The sequence below is a fragment of the Thermobia domestica genome, chromosome 10 (assembly GCF_964235325.1).
Source record: "Thermobia domestica chromosome 10, izTheDome1.hap1.1, whole genome shotgun sequence".
Taxonomy (NCBI): domain Eukaryota; kingdom Metazoa; phylum Arthropoda; class Insecta; order Zygentoma; family Lepismatidae; genus Thermobia; species Thermobia domestica.
Window position 1 is genome coordinate 10639596 of NC_137463.1, and position 23364 is coordinate 10662959.

At 35.5% G+C, this 23364-nt stretch overlaps 1 protein-coding gene across 2 annotated transcripts in view; it reads left to right on the forward strand.

Moving 5' to 3' along the window:
* LOC145662276 (uncharacterized) overlaps positions 1-23364 on the forward strand; it is a 729687-nt gene that overhangs the window by 598857 nt on the left and 107466 nt on the right. The gene's annotated exons all lie outside the window — the stretch shown is intronic.

A 23364-nucleotide genomic window follows, 5' to 3' on the forward strand; every position in this document is an offset into this window, starting at 1 on the left:
GAAAGACAATTTATGATACCTGGTACATGTTGATCCTGTTCTGACGCTTCTTATTCCTTCTTTGGTGCTGTACTCCTTATATTAGTCAAATATCAGGTACACGTTGCATTTGTTCAATTTTTCAAGCACATATGACAGATACAATTTTATGAAATCAAGAACAGTTCCGTTAGGTGGCAAGTTGATCACCCACAAAACAGCACAACCAAGTATGATAGCATCTTCGTGCTTGTATGATCCCATAGACTTCTCTACCTGTAATATTTGTTTCAGTTTTGACTTACTTTTGCAGAATCTGGGAGTCCCATATTCATCAAACAAAGATGTGAAGACAGCGGCAAGCTCATATGAAATCACTCCTTTAGCATCAATATCTCTTGTAGATGTGAGACACATTGCACGCATGTACAAGAGTTCTGTGTCAATGATATCAATACTAGCTGTTCTTTTGACGTCATCGCAGGAAACATTACGAACCGTTGTTTAGATTGGATCGTGAAAACCAGTTGGTAGTTTTTCTTCGTAAGAACACAACGCCTTTTCACCTATCTCAACAGCATTATCAACATTCACTTTCTGGGAACAAATTTTCTCACAATAGTTTTTGGGTAATCATCGGTCTTCAGAGGATCTATACAATGAGACAGCTTTTCCTTTACTTAATTCGGTCTGCAGTATCTCCTTTTACTCGAGATGGCATTTCTTCCTTATGCTTAGTTATTTCCATATCTCGTCCAGTATCTCTCATGACATAAATGGCATTTACTAAACGACTGCAGGTGTGAAAGCTGAAAGCCCATCGCTTCACTGCTGACGGATTTAGTGTAAGTCCGATTATTCCTCCTGGTCTGTGGCCATAACGCATAAATGTATTCTCAATGAACATGTCTGACCATATAGCATTCCAGATACCTGGTTTGTAACGCAGAACATGTTCGCCTTTCATAAATCGTTCTAGTATTTCACTTGAAAGTATCTCTTATTTTGTTTCTGAGATATTTTTCCTAAATTCTATGAAAATGCTGCCATCTGTGAGCACAAAATTAAGATTTACGATTTATTACTACTCATTTCTGTAAATATTTTTTTAAAAAAATAGGTTTCAGAAATGACAACATAAACTTCTTTTGCAGCCGCCATATTGGGCGCCATATTGAATATCTCGATTTGTATCAATTTCATAACATTTTTGACTTTATTATTGGAATCTGCAACCCCAAAAAACATATAATTTGATACCCATCTTGATAAAATATACAAAAATATTCCTATCACTTTTACAGCCGCCATATTGGCCGCCATCTTGAATTACTCAAAATGCTCAAGGTGTACATTTGTACACCCGGCAGATTCAGATTCAGCACCCTCAAATGAGCTAAAAACCGCTGAAAAACATTAGACATAATGAAATTTTTGGTTTGGTCCAAAAGTAGGGTTTTTCCTCCAGACTATTACCTTCGGTATGATATTTAAATACTCGCCCGCACCCATGAACCACTCGCCCCGGGCGAGTGGTTATTTGCATCCCTGCTTTATCACCTTTCATATTATTATTAAAAAAAAAAAAGTTCCTCGTTTACCTTCACACGCTGGGAAGATCATCACACGTTTTTGGCCACTCAGAAGACGTTGTGTTGACCTTCGGGCTGCAACACAAGATTTAATGTTAACTAAAATGCAGATTATAATCCAGCTCCACAACAAAGAAAGAAAACTCCATGTTTCCTACCGGCTACAGTGAGGGTCTTAAGGAAATTGTACTCGTTTGGACCAACCAATAATGTTACATCACGTCCTTTTTACCTTGCTTACGGTCTCACGGATATACGATTCGTGCTTAGGTATACTACAGAAGTGTCTTTTCTTTTCTTTCATCTTAATAATGGAAAGTTTTTTTTTTTTTAATACAGCTTTGCTTAATATTCTGTGCGTTCTTGAAATTGATGAGAATCCGTTGACATTCTGGTGTCAATAATAATAATAATAATAATAATAATAATAATAATAATAATAATAATAATAATAATAATAATAATAATAATAATAATAATAATAATAATAGACCCCTAATAATAATAATAAAATCCGCTCCGTATTAAAGTTGACTTATTTCTGCTGCAGTTTTTTTTTTTTTTTTTTTTTTTTGTACGGACGATATGAAATGAAGCACCTGCCTTTTTTTTCTGAAGTTTTTAGCTCCCAGCGTATGGAAGCTTTCAGTTTCACTCGAGGTGAATGTGTATCGATTACTACCAGTGTTGCCAGATTGGGCTACAAGCAGTGGATTAGACTGTTTTTAAAGTGTCTTCGCTACCAAAATTGCTGTGTAAACGTGAACATCGCAAATTTAATCGTGTTACTGTATTATCCATATTAACATAATAAATAAGTGGAGTTACAATAGAATCTTTTCGAAAAGTCGCAACTCCAAAATAAAGAATTTGAGCAAAAGAATTAAAGAAATGAGAAATAACAGTAAAAAATCACTCTGTAAACGTTGTAAAGTGTATTTCAGGGTCCACAAAACTGACTTAAGCAAACGTGAAACTTTGGAAATCAAAAAGTTGCCTATTTGATACTATCACCGCGTGCCCAAATTCGTTGCAAACTGCAGTTTTACTGCGAACAGTCCGGAACTGCGGTCGCCGCCTGATCATTGCCAACCGAGGCACCTTAACGTATTTCCAGTTCCAGATGTCTCCCTTAAAGCGATGATGATCCATATACTATGCATACGATTAGTAGAAGTATATAGCTGCAAAATAATCAATTTTTAGATTTGGTCTATAAATAGTTCAAATTCGCTACCTTTGAAGCACAACCTCGTTACTTTTTAATATTCAAATCTGACAACACTGGTAACTACTGGCCGAATCTGAACCAAAGTTGGTAGCGAAATGGCCCATGGCTAAGGGAATAAAAATTGCTATTTTGATGGCCGAGCTCGGCTAGGGACAGTCTCGTCTCGACTCACTTGGTAATTACTTTATTTCTTGGTAATTAATAGCTGGATCTAAACGAAGTTCGGTTGACAAGTAGCCCATCGACTAGGAACTAAAGATAGCTATATTTTATGGGCGGGATTGGCTCGATAACAGAGACTGTGTTCCACTGCGTTGCACGCCTGGAGCTCGTGAGATCAGCTCACCTCGGCTTGTTCAAATATGCAGTTATAGTGTATTCCATAGAATTAGAATATAATGCTATCAATAGACCTATATGGCAGCAAATGCTAATACATTCTACTTCTTTAGTCTTGGTGATTATTGGGACTTAAAAAAGGAAAAAAAAGAAAATAGAGCATTCTTGAGAAGTATTGATATCTTTTAAACAGAAGAACTAAAAAGTACTCTCTGCATGTAATAATGTCTGCTTCAGCCAATATGATGCATTAGAACAGGATTTCTCAACCTGGGGGCGCGAAAATAGGCGGAAGAGATAAATATAATTAGAATCTAATACCGAATATTACTCAAAGTGGCGGCCTCTCCAAAATTAAAATACTCTATAACTTTCTTAACAACTGTTCAAGTTTTTCTGAACCAGAATAAGAAATCACTTTATTTTATTTTATCATGTCATCCAAAATTAAGGGAGTTATGAAGTTTTAAAATTTTCAAACGGTCTCCATTTTGAAACAGTATGACGGATCGAATTCGATATTTGTAATATGAATGAATTGAACAAATTTGGTTTTAATCCATTTGCTTTTAGAGAAGTTACTATGTCCACTATATACAAGAAATGGATTCTACTATTGGAGAAATAGATGGATGTCATGAGATCTCCGTAATAGGTATCTTAAAAATTCCACACAAGCTTATTACAAACCAGAAATTTTAAGGGGATCGCTGGCAAGAAGATGTGATAAAATGGGGATTGTGATATAAGAATTAGGTTGAGAACCACTGTGTTAGAAGAATATGTTTTTACCTAATAAATCGCGTGATTCTTCTTGAGTCAGTGGCCAAAATATCACTGTGTATATCAAATGTATGCAGATATACTATGAACAAACATTAGATAAAAATTGCCTAATTACGCCAAATTATATTAATAAGCTTCTCTTAATGAGTATTTGCATGATACCCTAACTTATACTTACGCGTGGTAGCCTGTTTTTATTTTTCTTCCCGAGTGCATTATTACCTTCGACTGACGGTCTCTTTTTATCAACAAGCTATGGTATTATGCAGTTGTTTTTTTCTGTGAATTTTTTCGCTCTAGTGAAAGTTAAGAAAATTTTAACGTACGGAATGAAGATAAGTGTACGATAGAATGGAATACAAAATTGTTGCGAATCTAACGAGTAATTATAATCATGAGAACTAATTGTGACATATGTCTAATTACAATGTAACCACCACAGCAACCTACGCTTGTAGAATGGAGTTTTTTTTTTTTTTTTAAACCAGAGATGAGAAAGCAAGTCCATCTTGATGGGTTGTCTTAGTTTAAAATCTCGTAGTATGTTTTTTTTAATGTTATCACATTTAAGACGATCGTAATTATTGGTTTCACTTTTTTAAGGTAAAAAAAATGTTTTAAAATTTTATTAGAACTATATTATTATTAATTTTGAAAAATTACGACGAGAAGTCAAATTGAAAACAAAATACTAGTCAGAGCTCCTTCGTGGCTAAGCGGTCAGCGTACGCGACTTTGGTGTGGGAGACCCGGCTTCGATTCTTGGTGGAAGCTCATGTGGTTCGGATTCCACGTTAATCAGTAGGTCTCGTCTCTTATAGCCTCGCTGCTGAAAGGGACGTTCAACTCAAAATACTAGTCGTATGTTTGTATGCACTGATACCTTTTTGTTTCGTGGGGCTATGCACAGCACGAGGAAGCGGGGGGAAATTGCCCACCTGAGTTTGATAATTAAATTTATTTTAATTTATGCATAAATTGAAGTTTTAATGGCAAGAATTGCAAACTGGTGAATCTTATGTGATATGATACATACATAAATTTAATAGTAAATCTAACCTTTTATTCTATTCATAGAAGAAAAAGGAATCATCCTCTTGGCCTACCTAATTTCCTACTCTTGATTTTCTTTAATTCAAACATTTACCTTTCTGTATAACTAAACGATGTAAATATTCCTTTGCTATAATAACTAAGGTCCCGTTATGTTGACATCCGTGTAAGTTGATGTGGAACACCAGTTTCGCTTATCAGCTTCTCTTAGTTTTGGTGTTACTGATGACGGCCGACTTGAATCACAACTAACAACAGTCGAAAGTATGATAGGAGAAACGAAAGAAAGTAGCAACTAAGAAAAAGAAACAGAAACAGAATGGACGAAAAAAAAATGCAGATCTTACATGGAATGAAATTTGACAAATACAGTATTATTTCTGAACAAAGAGCATAAGCAAATGGAAAGTCAATCAAATTCTTATAAATGGTAAGAAAAATTATTGTTGTACGTGGAATGCGATAAACTAACAAATTTAGTTCGGGGGGTTAAGCCCTATATGCCCTAAGTACGCCACTGATCTTCGGTATGCTTCAGTATACAACTAGTCATGTCCATCACTCCCCACTCCACCTGAGTCCATCCATATTTACAATTCTCTCATCCACCCCCACAAAAATAAATAAATAAAGGAGATCGGAGTTGGTTGTGATAAATCTCGGTAACTTGCTTTGATGATTAAATTGTATTCAATTTAACGTTCCTGAAAGCATTTATATATTAAAACTATCTCTATATTAAAATGCTAGGTTTATATGTTTGTCTCCAACCCTTTCGACAATGAGGTCTCGAAAATCACGAGTGCTAGAAACGTGACGTTTTCGCTGGTCGATTTCAAATTTTGTGTAGATTGTCCAGTTCTAATGAGTACACTGGAAGTGTTAAAATTTTAAGAAGGTAAAACATCATATCCTATGAGTTATACATTCCAGCACAACATAACTATATAGGGGTTGTACATCTCTCAGGCGTTTGTTTCATGGCCAAATAATAATGAAAAACGAAGGATAACCATTTCCCCAGACTAAGATGAATCTTAATTGTTTCTAGCGTTTTTTATAGCGTAACACCATATATAAGTGATATTATAATTAATTGTGTATGTAATGTATTTGCTTATTACATACTGTATACAAGAAGAAAGAAAACACTGATCATACATGAATTAGAAACTCCTACCGGAAGTAGGCTCAATCTTGCAAACGAGATATAAAAAAAATCGAAAAAATCTCCCCTTTATGATACCCGTTGTCGATTTTTACCAAGACGTGTCTGTAAAGGGACATGTACAGATGTTGTGAGGAATGACAAGGAGATCCATGCTCATGTGAATGATGCCGTGTGTAGAGAGAGCGGGTTCAGCTAGTATATATTAAAATACTAGATGGTTTAAATGTTTGTGGCCAATTTTTTCGACAATGAGATCTCGAAAACTAAAAGTGCTAGAAACGTGCCATTTTTGCTGGTCGATTCCAAATTTTGTGTAGATTTGCCAGTTTTCAAAAGCTTGTCTTTATTTTTCTATTCCACATTTTAGGCGTCGTTTTGATCTTATTGACCCTTGTCAAAGGCAACCAGCAGAGAAGCTACGTATAGCAGATTGATGTACATTTCAGGCGCTTTGCTTTAATTTGAATGAGAAAACGTATTGCAAGCTGGCAACTTCGAAGGCTTGTGGGCCCACAATCAGGCGTAGTTGGATATGGAATTATAAGAAAAAAAAATTGCATTTGGTATCATCTATCACTTATACAAGTTTGGCACAAACCTACCCCAACAGTCTATATATATATTAAAATACTATATTTATATATGTGTCTATAGCAATTCACTCCCTTTGAGAGTCTTCCTGTCCTTTACTTGTGTTCGTAAAGGGACTTGCACAGATATAGTGAGAAGGAGATTCATGCTTATATTAGAACTGTGCGCTTTGTAAATAGCGCAGGTTCAGCTAGTTATTAAAGAGACCATAATTCTAACGAAAAACCGGGACGCGTACGAATCTGGAGTAGGTGGATAAATCTGTAATTCCCTGATTGCATTTTAGGCGCCACCGTGTTTTTAAAGTACAATATAGACAAGCAACAGTTTATGTTATCTGCACGTACAACTAACTAACTATCTGGCTTCTTTTCTATTTCTAATTCCTTCAAATGTTCTGCCAATAAAGAAGCAATAATTTCATCTGTTTCCCTAGGCAATGATTTGAGATCTTAACAATTTCACCTGGCCATTCTCAGTAAGGAAGAAATGTTTCTCCAGCAACGGAAATATTTTAATATTCTTATAATTTGAAGCATCAGTCATAATATAGAAACAACTAGGTTTTTACAAATAAAGCTGTGCTTCTTCAGTTCTTCTTGGACATAAAGAATATATATGTATAAGTGTGAACTAAATATTCATATCAATATCCAGAATTTGCTCCGGCGGACACACTGAACCTGAAATACCAATAACCTGAAGTAAAGCTCGAAATTGGCGCTGTATACCACACTACAAAAATATATACCGGTTGTCTATCTGGCAGGATACCTAAAACGTGACAAGGATCGAGAAAAATTGTAAATATGAATAGAAAGGTAGTAATGGAGACACGTACACCTTATAAATACACAATATTATATATATCGGGTGTTCTAAAAATGGCGCCCACGGACCATTCGAGTCCTCGTCTGGAGACAGAAATTGCACTATGTGGCAATGTCGCAAGTAAAGAACCATACATTAGATCTACCAATCTATCAAACAGTTATATCGATTCTTTCCAGATGGCAGCTAAAGTCGATGTTGATTGACACTAGCATCACTTATTAGTTTAGCAATCGATTCAACTAATTGTTGTATTCGTAGAGTAATGCTAATGGCTCCAAGTTAATCTACAACGTTGCCAGATTGTGAAATTTTGATTCTGCATAGCGGCTGAAGGAGACTCCGGAGGGCATACCACCATATAACATTTTCGCTTTATTTTGATCTGTTGAATAGTGCTCTGCGGTCGGTGAGCGCCATTTTTAGAGCACCCGATATATATATATATATATATATATATATATATATATATATATATATATATATATATATATATATATATATATATACCAAATAATCAGTTCCTAAAGGGAATTTACATCCTGCAGACAGCTACTGCAATATACACATTTGAAATTAATATGGTAACGCTAGAAGCTCTGACACGAAAGGAACACACTGTAGAATGTAACACATTTTCCCGTTTTCCCGGACATAATGAATGGTTCGAGAATTCTCTCTCTCTCTTTCTCTCTCTCTCTCTCTCTCTCTCTATATATATATATATATGTGTGTGTGTGTGTGTGTGTGTGTGTGTGTACTTCTTGACTTCATACACAAAAAGTGAGTCGTAACCTCAGGAAAATTAGCGAAGACTACTTTTCTCAAGAAAAAAAAATAGCAAAACAAGTCACGCGATTTTTTTATGCTCCATCTTCGTCCTCTGTAATCAACCTCTTAAATACAATGTAGGAGCAGAGAAAAAGAACAACAAATAGTGGGAAAAAGTCTGCAATCATTAAAAAAAAACCTAAAAGCAAAGTAATTAATAATTACTTCTCAACTGAGGCGCCAACGGCATTTATATTTTTCCCCTTGAATACGTGCGTGTTCTGATATATATATATATATATATATATATATATATATATAATACAAAAGACGTTCTAACAAATGCAGTTTGTAGCCTTAAAAGGCCCCATTACGGCGAAATTGAAATATCGATGATTTTACAATAATTATGTGATATCTTCAAATAGATAAAAGATAATCGAAAAGTGAAACAAGAGCTCACTAAACAATATTATTTTACATAAGATACCGTTGTCACGACTGACTTATCTGCTTTCAATTTAGAAAATCGGCATTTATTTTCGCGTTTCTAAATGGCTGCAAACGGAAAGCTACTAGGTGACGCGTGATAACGGTAACTCGTGCAAAATAATGTTGTCTAGCGCGCTCTTGTTCCACATTTCAATTATCTTGTATCTATTTGAAGATATCACATAATTACTGAAAAATTAGTAGTATTTTAATTTCGAAGTGATTAGGTTTCTTAATGCTTTCTATTCCGTATGACAAAGTATGTGTATTGATTTATGGTAGATACGGATTTGCATGAATGTTACTTTAAAAATAGAAATCGGGATTTGAAAAACGAATAAAAAGTAAAATAAAAAAATATTTTGACAAATTAATAGTTGTAACATATGGTATTTATTGTCACAATGAATTATCTTGTTAAAAAAATAAATAAAAACATTAATGATGAAAATATATGGACTAATAATTAAGGAAAAAATTAATCTGTCAACATTGAAACAGTAGAAGTACCTGCTAGATCAGGAAGCGGTGCAACGACATTGCGCAAATTTTTCTAAAGATTAGATCGTTGATAATCTAAGTAATTTATGTCTTATTAACGAGGAGCAGAAAGTGCTGAAATTGCGCAAATTTCCGCCGCGACGTTGCCAACAACAGGATTTAAGGAATTGTGTGAAATTTTGCATCGAAATGAAATGTATAAAGCTATTCCTTTATGAGATATATTTTATTGCATTCTAATATTTACAAAGCAACATACTTATTTACAGAAAATTTCATTTTACAGTTTGAATGCTTGAAATTTAAATCCTACAGCTTTTAAAAATGTCATACGTGCCTTCTCATAGTTTCTCTGCGAATTCCTGAACTCAGCATACTTCCTCATGACAAACTCGCTCCTTTTGACTTCTGCTGGTCTTTGGGCCTTTGAAATTCCTTTTAATATGGACGTTATTTTCATGGCAGTTTCCGTTTGGATCTCTAACAAAGCAGAAATCACCGTATGAATATCAGGAGCAGGGAAGTAAAATTGACTATTATAATGTCTGTGAAAAGCTTCTGGTCCATTTGTCGTCCGACGCATCGTGGATGGTATAGACGCCCACATGACAGGTGGATACCTAAAATTAATAAAATAAAAAGATCCTTAGTTCATGCACACAATTATTGACAATTTATATAAAACACTAAAACATTTATAACACTAGATTCAAGAAATATTTATAGTCTTGGTCCGTAATTTGTTTACAACTATCAAAACCTGCATTTTAATCTACGTCTTACATGAAGACAGAAGAAAATTTCACTATAATTAAGTTGCATTGAGAGAAAATACCATATCAGCACAACCATTAATGTTGTGTTCAAACTAGGACAACAGTTTTTGCAGTATTAAGAGTTATTGAAGCATGTGCTACTATAGATGAAATTCAAAAGGAAGCTACTTACTTGCAACCGTCTTCTATGTAGTTTTCTAGGACGTAATCGGAAAATTTATTTATTTTCAAGTCGAATCTACTGTCTAAGTTTCTTATCATCTTCCACATGGCCACATACGTATTCTTGTCTTTCTTCGGCAAAAATGCAAAACATAGAGGTAGATAATATCCATTTTTATATGCATGTATTGTATATAACTGTGTGAAATGCTTAGGAGCATAAGTGAAAGTTCCATCTGCAAATACTTCTAACCCGCTGAACTCACACAGAAAACTGAAAAGAAAATAAGATTAGTGTCAGAAAAGAAAATAGTAAACAAGACTGTAGTGTCATATCGTTAGGTGAAATGCTATGTTACGATATATTTTGTGAGAATCAAAAAAAAAAAAAAAACTATTTTACTATAATTTGGAAATAAGACGGAAAAAGGAACTTTTCTGTTCAAGCAACTACTTCCTATTCTACTTCTTGATGCTGTAAATGAAACTCATTTCAAAGTTAATGGTTATAAATGAAATTATACTTACTCGATATTTTTCTTACACGTGAAAAGAATTATATTAGCTTCATCATCAACAAAGATGAATCTTTCTCCGTCAATTGCTATATCATCCTGCTTCTGAACCATTTGCTGTATAGCCTCTACGGTGTTTCTGGGTAGACGAGGAGTCACCTTTCTTCGATTTTTATAAATAACGTCTCGGCATCTTTTAATTTCTTTATGATCAAGTGTGTCATGATGTTCCAATTTTGAAACTTCCTGCCTTATAATTTTATTTGGCTTCTCGTTCAATTGTTCAGTGGCTCGTCGCTTACAATTCTCTCTAAGAAAATGCCGTTGAACACCATCTTCATCTTCACAATGATTATGAATATCTTTCCTTTCTAAAACTTCACTTGTATTTTCATCCATTGTTATACTAGCATTACAGCTTTTCTTAGTACATCTGAAAGAAAGGAAATAATAATTAAATCGTATCACGTGTTCTAAACTTACTATTTAAAGAAAAATGTATTCACTATTTCACTGGCAAAAATGTTATATCTTCCATCACCTTTTAACAAAGTATAGGTCCAATTGACTGACATAAATACTAATGCAGGCTTACTTATTCACTTACGAAAGTATAGGACAAATTGCCTGGCATAAATATTAAAATAGGGACTAGACACATATTTTAACAAAATATAGACCCAACTGACTGACATGGATATTAATGTAACTTTCCATTACTTAACAAAGTATAGAAGCAACTGAATGGCATAAATATTAATATAGGTTACATCACTTAACAAAATATAGGTCCAACTTCCCGACATTAATACTAATAGTGTGTTACATCTTTTAACAAAGTATATATGGATCCTATTGACTAGCATAAATACTAATATAGGCTTACAGAACTTACTAAAATATAGGTCAAGCTGACTACTGAAAATACTAATGTAGGCTTTGCATAACTTAGCAAGCTATAGGCTTATATACATGCAAAAATTATGTACTACATTAACTTACCTCCAATTTGAGCCTTTTTTTCCTTGGCGAAAGAAACGATACTTAAAGCCTCCCATTAATACACAAGGTACACCTTTTTCTGTTTTCGTCAATGTAAACTCCATTCTGAAAGTTTCACTTATGTTTCTCCAGTTTATTGCTTCCTGTTTATATTACCCTCCTCACTAAAACTTGCGATTAATTCTCGATCCTGATTGGCTCGTTGTGATTCTCGTTCCTCATTGGCTTGTTCTATTATTGGTTTATTATATCCGCAATTCGTTCGGGGTTTTAACAGAACCTGAGGAGGTCTGACATACAGTTGCTGGTGACATTTGGGAGAGTGCACAACGGAGAAGAATAAGCTTTGCAGAGAAGAATTGCTGAGATGCATTGCTTTCCTGAAGAAGGTGTTCCAACCACAACCAACATAGATAACATCAGAGATGCATTAAAACAGCAAAACGTACAGTTCACGAACCTCATTCGTGTCCAAACAAAGGAGGGACCAGCACCCATCTTGAGAATGTTTTCAACATTTGCTCTGGCCATATACGTTGAACACGCTTTGCCGACAGTCGGCTAACGGAAACGCTTTGTTATCTCTCTGGGAGTGAAGCAAATACACAGTAATTAAAGAACTGAGGCCCTTTTCAGGCCCACAAACCAATTTCAGGTCCAAAACCTTTCTAATGTACACTGTCCGGTAAATATCTTCAGGATAAAACAGTTGAGAATGCTCTAAGAGCATTGCCAGAACGAACTTTAAAAGAATGGAGAGATCTAGCGGGAAGGATAGCTGTAATTGTTCCTAGATGTAAAGGTAAATCTTTTTATCCGCACCCTCTTCTCTTTCTCGCAAAAATTAAAAAAATATCATCTCTTTATGACTTATAGTTCTCGAGATATGACTGCTTAAATATCTAGAAATTCGAACTTTTTTAGTCAGTATCACGGGAACGGTAAGTCATAGAGAGATGATATCAGTGTTAATCCCTAATAGAACATTAAACATTTTCGTACTGATATTAATTGATGGCCATTTGCACAGTGGCCACCGGTTACTATTTGCTACCAAAATATTTACCACCCTTTTAGATATTGACCAACACCAATATGACCTCTCTATGACTTACGGTTCCTCAAATAATGCTCCTTAAATCTCTGGAAATCGGCCATTTTTGGCCAATATCATGGGAACGGTAATTCATAGAGAGACGATATTGGTCTTAATCAATACCTAAGAGGATGGTAAACACTTTGGTAGCAATATTAATTGGTGGCCATTGGCCAAACCAGAACTCTTTAAGTTCGTTGAAAACCGCGGCGAGACACAACATTCGACATGCTGCTTTAGAATTCTAACTGCATGTAGGAGGTACACGTAGATATAAGTTGCTGCATCACTCAAGGGGGCGAGCTTTCTTGCCAAGGGGCCCTATTTATCTCTAATACACTGACCACTCATTCTTGTAACAATTTATACGATAATACCTAGGTAATATATAACAAATGTTTCTCACAGCACCTAAGAACAACTAAGACGCAAATGCAAATCTAAGTATCATTTATAGAAAGGTGAAAGGATAGTTATTAAGATATGTGGTAGACACACCTGAAATATGTATACAAGTGCTTGTTTCTGATTGGCCAAAACTGGAAGATATAGACAAATCTTTATTTCTGATTGGTCGAACGTCTGTTCACGATATTTCAAGAGAACTTCTAGAAATATTTATATATATTGTTTATTTTATATATGTTTGTTTTCCTTACAGTATTTCAAAACTATTTGCTTTCAATAACTATATTCTTACAGTTTTAATCTTACAGTTAGATATGATACGGAAAATGAATGACTGGGACACATTCCCCAGTCACCCTCTCTAACGACGCCATTGCACACATATAATATAGATGACTGAAAATGCTATTGTTATCCATTACTTTGTATTTTTTTTTTTTTTTTTTTTGTTAAAACGACTTGCATTTTGGTGACTGTTTTTATTAGTCGATATACTTATGGTAATGATGGCAACGTTGCACAAGATTTTTTTCGCAATTTCCAATTTTGTTGCCTGCTCATTAAGGCTTTATCTGTGTCAACAGATAAGCGTGGGAAAATTTGCGCAATGTCGGTGCACCCAGGAAATGTTGGAGGTAAACGTTATGATGTGTTGCTGAAAACAAAACAAAGAAAAAGAAAAATACAAGGAAAGACAGTACACTCAGTAGTAACATTATGCGCGGTGACTCAGTGGTAGAACGTTCACCTGTGGTGTGTGGGGTTCTGGTTTGATCGCAGCTCGTGCTAAGTGGGCTTTGTGGTGGATAAACCTTTTAATGGGTTTTCGAGACCCCTGGACGATTGGCCGTGTTTGTTTTTTTTTTTTTTTTTATGGGCGAAAACTTTGAGCGCTTTTGGCTAGAGGGGATACACGTAATAAAGCCATACAAAAAGTTCTGTAGAGCGGACCCAAGGGTGTAGATTCAATTACGCTGAATCGAAATTTCGGGACATCAGGACGATTGACCGTGTTTTTTTTTTTTTATGGGCGAAAAATTTGAGTGATTTTGGATAGAGGGGATACACGTAACAAAGCCGTATATAAAAAAGTTCTGTGCAGCGGATCGCAGGGTGTTGGTTCGATTTTTTTTACGCTGTATCGAAATTTCGAAACCCCAGGACGATTGACTGGGTCAATTTTGTTTCATGGGCGAAACATGTGTATCGTCCCTATCCAAAATCGCTCAAGTTTTTGCCTATAAAAAGGAATTGACATGGTCAATCGTGCTGGAATTTCGAAATTTGGATTCGTCGTAAGAAAATACATCTACTTTATTACCTGGGGTCCCCTGCACAGAATTTTCTTTGTGTGTGTGTGTGTGTGGCTGTGTTATATTATGCCCTTGTATGCAATATATTTTTTTATAGTGTTTTGTAAGTAGGTACATACGTGATACACTTTTTTTTCCCGTCAGAGACATATTGACATATCCTGTTTCCCAAGTACAATATGTATAAACTCATGATGTATTGGATGCGAAACCAATAAATAACTAAACATCCTGAAGTATTCTCCGCCCCCCTCCAAAAAAAACAAAAAAAAAAACGAAGTGGCAATGCCACTTTAAAAGAGATTAAATAAGTGTCGTATATTAATTAGTATAGAAGAGAAAGTTATTTTGCTTCGTGACTATACAATAGATACCATCATGGAGTTTATGATTTTATGAATAAATAATTAACAGCATTTTTAATTTTTAAAATGAAAGAGAAATTCAAGGTTTTGATTTGCCTTATGTGTTCGTACTGTTACTAAGTCGATGTACTTGTAAATATGAATGCATTGCATGTGTGTATAGAAACTTAATAGTTATCTCATCAGCATTGTTAAGTGGCCACGTATATGAAACTAAGTTTTTACATGCATTACGATCATACGGTAACTTGTGAGTTTTAACGGAAGTATTTTTAAATCTTGCCATCTCCTTTGTTCCTTACTGTTGGATTCATTCTCTCACACATACACTTTTTTCTTCAGCCGTGTTTGAATCAGTTTATTTCTCTTCTTTTAATATTTTCGCGACAGGCTTACATATCTCTGCAAATTCCAGCATCCTGCCCTTTTTAGTGATCCAAAAGATGTATATCATAGTTTAAAAGAAAAAAAAAACTAGATATTATGCAAAACACACGGCAAATAAATCTTTAAGTACAATGTTTATTGGTGTTGTTAGATGTGATTGCTATAAAATTATTTGAAAGAAATGGACTTACGCCTACATGAAAACCAGGACCGGCATTTATTTTCCCCCTTTGTGATATGAAGTGTGAATGCGAAATGAAAGCAAGGATAGAAATGGCGGAAGAAACCTTTAAGAGGAAGAAAAGACTTTTATTTGACCTTGAATGAGGAATTGAGAAAAAGACTCATAAAATGCTTTATGTGGAATATTGTACCGTATGAGTCAGAAATATGGACTTTACGCAAAAATGATGAAAAAGGATTGGAAGCTTTCAAAATGTGAGTGTAGAGAAGAATGGGAAGAATTAGCTGGGTCAAGCAGAAAACGAACGAGTGGGTATTAGAAATGATGGAGGAGAAAAGAATAATTTTAGATATTATTAAGAGTCTTCATTCCGGCGAAATTAAAATACCGCTAATTTTACAGTAATTATGTGATATCTTCAAATAGATAAAAGATAATCGAAATGTGGAACAAGAGCGCCCTAGACAATATTATTTTACATGAGAAACCGTTATCACGACTCACTTATCGGCTTTCGATTTCGAGCCATTTTGAAAATCGGCATTTATTTTCGCGTTTCTAAACAGCTGAAAACTGAAAGCCACTAGGTGACTTGTGATAACGATACCTCACGCAAAATAATATTGTCTAGGGCGCCCTTGTTCCACATTTCGATTATCTTTTATCTATTTGAAGATATCACACAATTACTGTAAAATTAGCGGTATTTTAATTTCGCCGGGATGAAGACTTAAGAAGAGGAAGAGAAACTGGTTGGGACATTGGATAAGAAGGAATTCTATCATGAGGGATGTGCTAGACGGTATGGTGGCAGGAAAGAGAGGGAGGGGGCGAAGGAGACTACAATTGATGAACCATATTAAGACAGAGAAATCGTATATGAAAGACGAATAGGCTAGCGGAAGACCGTAGAGCATGGAAGCTTCTCAGTTGTAGCAAGTGACCTGCCAATAATGGCAGAATATATCTATGATAATGCACAGGTAGTTAGTTGTGCATGTCCATTAATATTTCACTGTTATAAAACACTTTGATTTTCTATTGTGCCAAGGGGGGAAACCTTCAACGGAGGGGAATTAAAGGAAGGCCAACAGGGAAAATGTCTCTCTTTGCAAAGGATGCTCTCGTAGGCCTGAGCTGTCTTCCAAACATATTGGAAAACCCGAACCTGTTACACGTAAGCTGTATATATTTGAGTAAATTTCTTGTTTCTCTTTTTGACTTGAGCTTCCAAAAAAGTTCGTCTCGTTTTGTCTTGTATTTCCATGCCGCCTCGAAGTAAGACCTAGGAGTGACCCAGTTGCTGTCAACGTCATCATCTTGCTAATTGCTCCGGCTTCATTGTCTCCGATTTCCCTTAATTTCACAAGCAACTTGTTACATGGAGTAGTCATGGCGACCAAATGACAGACACGTGTATTCTAGTCATTAACAAACATGAGAAACTAATCCACGCTTAGGAATCGAAAAGGAAAATGTTCTCTTGCCATTTACTAGTTTCTTTTGTTTGATTTCTTTTTTTCATTGTTGTTCTTGTTTATGTCAAAAGACGAAATAAGAAAACATACAGTTTCTTCCTTTATAGGAATGTATACGGGATTCTACTAAAACATGCAATTATTTTCTACTTCACGAGTGGAAAAAAAAATCGTGTTTTCCTTTGTGTATACAGTTTTCGATCGACCTTATGAAGTTTACAATTTGCAGTTAGAAGATACTCCAGGTTAATTGCCTGCTTGAGAGGAGGAAAACATTAAAAAGTAATTATTTACAATGAAATTTATATATTCCTAAGTACTCATGTAATGTATAGTTTATGTCATAAATAACAGGCGTGAATAATTAATTTGAATTTAATAAATGCTGATATTTCTTATTGGTAAATCAACTATTAGTACTTCTCGATAATCACAATTCAGGACAGTGTAAGCAAATTATAATTAGTTATTTTTCCCCTAATGATCAATACTATATATATACATATACACGAGGGCGATTCGGAAAGTAATGCTTCCAAGATGATACCTTTATTTGTGTTTGACAGCACCGATGCAGGTATTAGTGGAAAGCTTGCAATGTCAGCTAGAAATGGTGGCATCATTTTTTAAAAACATAATCCCCATTACGGCCAACACACTGCGCCAACCCAAAACTAGTTTTTATTCCGTCGGCGAAGAATTCTGGTGGCTGCTGGCGACAGCATTGCCAAACTGCTGATTCCATCTTCGCACCACAACTGTAGTGTTGGCCCTTAAGAGTCTTCATCCCGGCGAAATTAAAATACCGCTAATTTTACAGAAATTATGTGATATCTTCAAATAGATAAAAGATAATCGAAATGTGGAACAAGAGCGCCCTAGACAATATTATTTTACATGAGAAACCGTTATCACGACTCACTTATCTGCTTTCGATTTCGAGCCATTTTGAAAATCGGCATTTATTTTCGCGTTTCTAAACAGCTGAAAACGTAAAGCCACTAGGTGACTTATGATAACGGTACCTCACGCAAAATAATATTGTCTAGGTCGCTCTTGTTCCATATTTCAATTATCTTTTATCTATTTGAAGATATCACATAATTACTGTAAAATTAGCGGTATTTTAATTTCGCCGGGATGAAGACTCTTAAGGTGATCCTTAAGTTTTAGGAAGAGCCAAAAGTTGTAGGGCGCAAGGTCCGAACTATAGGCAGAATGAGGCAGAATGTCAACAAAAGTTTGCTAGCAGATGGGACAACTTTGATTTTTTTTGAGGGGGGCGGGGGAGAGGACTTGTGACTTTACTCCATCGACTGACGCTTCGCTTCTGGGTCGCAATGGTGTATCCACGACTCGAAGTCGGCGATGAATGCTCCTGGGCGCACAACCATCCGCAGTCAGAAATTCAAAGACAGCCCGCTGTTTCAACCGAATGTTACCAGTGGATGCCATGGACTGCTCTATTACTCTGAAACGAGAAAAGATAAGAAGGCGAAACAAGTAACATTCTTTAGCTTAAACATCAGTGCATTAATGATAAACAGTTCAGAATGTTTACAGTACTATTGGCCAAGCAGTAGGCTTGAAGGCATTACTTTCTGAACCACCCATATATATTGTCCGTAACAAACCAGCTATTTAAATTAGCTTTAGAGATCGTATTTAAATACAAGATCCCAAAATCATAGGGATGCGCACGAAACAAGATTTGTGGCTGTCTCGTATCGAAAATGTGCTGTAAAAGTGATGTCTCGACTCGAAAAATGTATATTTCTCTATTGGAAGAGCCGTGTCTCGACTCGAATTTTGTCAGGAAAATCCTGTCTCGACTCGTCTCGTGCGCATCCCTACAAAATCATCTCTTGAAAATTTGTTAATAATTTACACATTAACATTTGTTGAGATAGAGGGCTGAGAATAGATATAACTATAGCAGTGGCGGCTAATGTTAGTGTTGCAGCGTTGAGCAACGACCAAAATATTTAAAAAGAATATTATCAATAGTAGTAAAGAACAGGAAAAATACTTTCTAATACTCGCATATATACACTTTAAATAACATATTTTTTTTTTACTTCTGTAACTGTCCGTTCCGTTAATCCGTTTTAAAAAGCGAAAAATAATCCGTCACAGAGTCTCTAATTTATATTGTGTTGCAGCGACCATGCAACGACCAGATTTCTTCAGCGCAGGTATTGGAGCAAATGTTAAGTCTCCTTTCCCCTATCTCAGAAGTTAAAGGGACTGGTCGTTGCAGTGCTTCTGCAACACAGCACGGTTTCCAGTGAACGAGAAGGTTTTTCGCACTAAATAAGATTTCTAAATTTTATTTCATTAGCAATTAACAAATGGAATTTGTTTTTAAGCATTCATATTTTTAAATTACGGGACCATACTGAAGCAAATCAATATAATGACAATTAAAAAAAGTGATTGCAGAATTACAAAATAAGAAAGAAAATATCTAGCAGAGCAGAAAACTAAAGAAAGTAGACCCGCATTTTCAAGTTAATTCTTAGCTTATATTGATAATGAAGGCTTCTTCTACAGTAATTTGTGAATCAAATATTAATAAGTCAGTATGTTCAATCGCCCCCCCCCTGTGAATAGTATTTTAGTATATACATATTTCTTTTATAAAATAAGTATATTTTATACTCTTGATAATTTCCACATAAAACAGTATGATCGGAAACGCCACATTGAATTTGGGACTAGTTAGCAATGCTCAGGGGCGTAGCCACGAGGGGGGTCCACCGTGTCCGGACCTCCCAAAAATTTCGAAACTTTACTAACATTTGAATACTTTCCTAACGAACTATACTTGTCTAACAGAGAAACGATTGATGTAGGCTAAATATTTTATTTTACGCCTCATCATGTACTCTTATATATATATATATATATATATATATATATATATATATATATATATATATATATATATATATATATATAAATAGTTCTATCATTTTTTCTAAAATTATAGGTGACAGTAATTAAGAATTACTTATCGTCTTTTCGGGCGCAGTATAAGACAGGTTCCACATTACGTAGACGTATTGGACCTCCCTCAAATACTTTGAACCCCTCCCAGCTAACATTTTTGGGTGTAGAACTGGCAGTGCTGTTTGTTTTTATGTTCTTTGATTTTTGGCTTCTGTTACATGCTGATCCTACATCTGGCGGGTTTCAAAGTTTGCTTTCCAGAACATATGACATTGATAAGCATTGTTTCGCCTCATGTGGAAGTATATTTTGTTCATCGTACATTGCGTAACAACCAAGACGGATGATTTGGAATGTAGTTTTTTTCTTTTACGCACATGTGTGTGTTCATGTATGAATATGTGACATTTGGAATTCATATACCAGTACCTCTTTTGTATCAGTTGTTTTGGATTTTAATTATTAGATTTAATTTTATTGTGTGTGCTTTAATTCTGTAAATAACCTACAAATTCTGAATGAATTGTATACCGTGACTTCTGTAAATAACTTACAAAAAACATTGACCAGCTTTCAACTGAGGAAAAACTTGCAATTAAGGTTTAGACAAAGGGAAATTCAGGAGAGTGTTCGAAAAAAATCCAGTTTAAATTTACAGGATATCTTATGGCAGTAATGTTGTTTGCACTAGATACATTTCCTCAATTTATTTTAAATTTTCGTAGATAAACTGTGAATAAAGTGTGTTCAATGTACATTTTTTTTATAACACTAATCTCTGCTACGAACTCTCGTCATTCAACGCTGAAGAGGAATTCGGATCACTGTCAGGGACTGAGTTTGCTAGAATGAATCGTTCGCAATAATCTAGAAAAAATATTTAGTGAATCTACAAAGCTTCTGAAATTAATATTAACTGTACACCTTGTCTCAAAAAGGTTGAGCGCATTCTTTATTGGTGTTTTGAGGCAAAAATTTTCTAAGTCCAGCTTCGGGTATCTTCGGGAAAAAGTAAGCCAGGTTCGAACCTCCAAGCCAGCCTTTGCAATCGGGAAAAAGTTTGCAGATGTGTTTTTCTTCTTTTAAATATAATAAGACTTGTTACCAAGTGTTTAAAAAAGCAACATTGATTGAAATACTTAATGATACACTATTTCGAAACCCTTTTTTTTAAATGTCAGCACATGCTTGTTTGTCATTTAGCTCTCCATACGTAATGGAACATTTAAATACGTTAAAGAATCTTTCCATATGTAAAAGAATGCTCAAAGTTAAGAAATAGAACATAATTATCGCCTGAGTACTAAAATAAAAGTCAAAGTAGAACAGAAACAGCGTTTGTAATGGATATGAATGTCATAATTATCTTGAGATCCGTTATACATCGCTAGAAGCATACTTCCAGAAGTCCTTGTGTTAGCTCATTGGTAATCTGTCGGATTTCAAATAATAGAGTTGAGAGTTCGAATCCCGTCTAGGTTAATCCTTTTTTTAAAATTATATTTTCCGCAATGCATGAAAAATTATATAAAATAATTACATTAGAATACATAAGTTGTGTATATATAACATAATCATTGCAGAACATAGTAATTATTATGTTTAAAATATAACATCTGAGATAATTTTCACAGTAGATCGGTATTATATATATGAGGATGTAAATACAAGTTAGGAAAATCATTTAATAGCAATAAATAAGTTATGTAGTGTATTTATTTGCATCTATTTGTCATACAGATGTAACTTCTCAATATTCTCATTACAGCATGTCATTTACATTCGTGAAATACAATATATTCCTACGGATATAGAAAGTGTATAAACAGAGTATCCAAAGTCGTATCCTGCTTCAAGACACGTAACTTTTCCCGATCCCCTTAACGTCACGGGAAGAAACACAAACTCTCTTTAGAACGGAATGTCGTTACTTACAGTCTCATTCGAATACGTTGAATATGCTTTTGTATGTTCATCTCTCTCTCTCTCTCTCTCTTTCGCTTTGTTTATGTGTGTGTGTTGCGGAATATCCCAAGTTGAATACAACATTTGCCAAGTATATGAGCATCATTGTCATCGAATACCAGAAATTGAAAGTCGTGTTTCTTCAGGTTGGGTTTGCGTGTTCATGTTAGCTCACTGGTAGAGTACGGACTTGCCAATAAAGAGGTCTTGAGTTCAAAGCCTACAGCTAATTATAATTCTTTTGTTAGTAGGATTGCACAGAAATCGGATACAAGGAGTGGTTTACTTCTGGAAATATTTTCAGAAGCGTTTAGGCAGCCCTGAAAAGGGCTGTTTTCGGGAGTTAAGGCGGGGACATTAATATTGTGTCCAAGACCCTTCTGAATTTATTACACGCTCCATTCTTCTGGGCATGGAATCTATTACATGGGTGACAAATCTATCTCCTTCCCCTACCTCCAGCCATGCTTCGGAAACAAGATGCCACAGGTCATCCTGAGTTCTTGGTGGATCTGCCTCAGGCCAACTTTCCCTTAGAGTACGCTTCACTTCTGCCCACATATTTTCCATGAGATTGAGGTCTGCTCCACGAGCGGCCAGTCTATTAAATCAATCTCAGGGTGCCCTGCGAACCATTCCTGAATCACACGGGAAGTATGTATTGGCGACTGGTATTGCTGGAACTGAATTACACCATCAGGCTGAAATACTCGCACCATGATATTACTGATAATGTCTAAGTACTGAGCATTGTCCAGATGTCCTTCAATTTTATGAAGATGTCCTGCTCCGCGACTGGAAATCCAACCCCAACATAAAATAGATACATGGCCACTGCGATTGCAAGCAGCCACATATCCATGGTCATATCGGGTGCCTCTCGGACGATACACAAAACGGCGTCCCTCCTTTGATGTTGTGAATATGGATTCATCTGAGAAAACTACGTTTTCCCAATTGAGACCCACATTCGCCTGTGCAAACGCGAGACGGTAAATTTTGTGGTCGTCTGAGAGTTTTTCCTTCACGGTAGCAACACGGCCACGTAACCCAGCATGACGAAGCCTTCGCAGAGCTGTATGCTTTCTACCAGGAAAGAGAGAAACTTCCCTTAGCTGTCTAGACGTCCTTAGTGGGTCTAACCGGGCTTCGTTTACTAATCTCGCATCTTGGGCTTCGGTTGACACATGCGGACGACCAGGAGATCGTAAATTATCAGTCTGACCTGTAGCACCATATTTCCGAATCCATCGCCTTCCTGTAGAGGCCGGGACACCTACTCGCCTGCTAGCTGCAGTTGCAGAATAACTTTCCAACTCCCATAAAGTAATTACTGCTGTACGTCTATCCATAGTTACCAATGTTCTGAGCTGTGAGAAGGAAACAATAGGTAAAAGCTAGTACCTGACGTGTGATTGGTTACT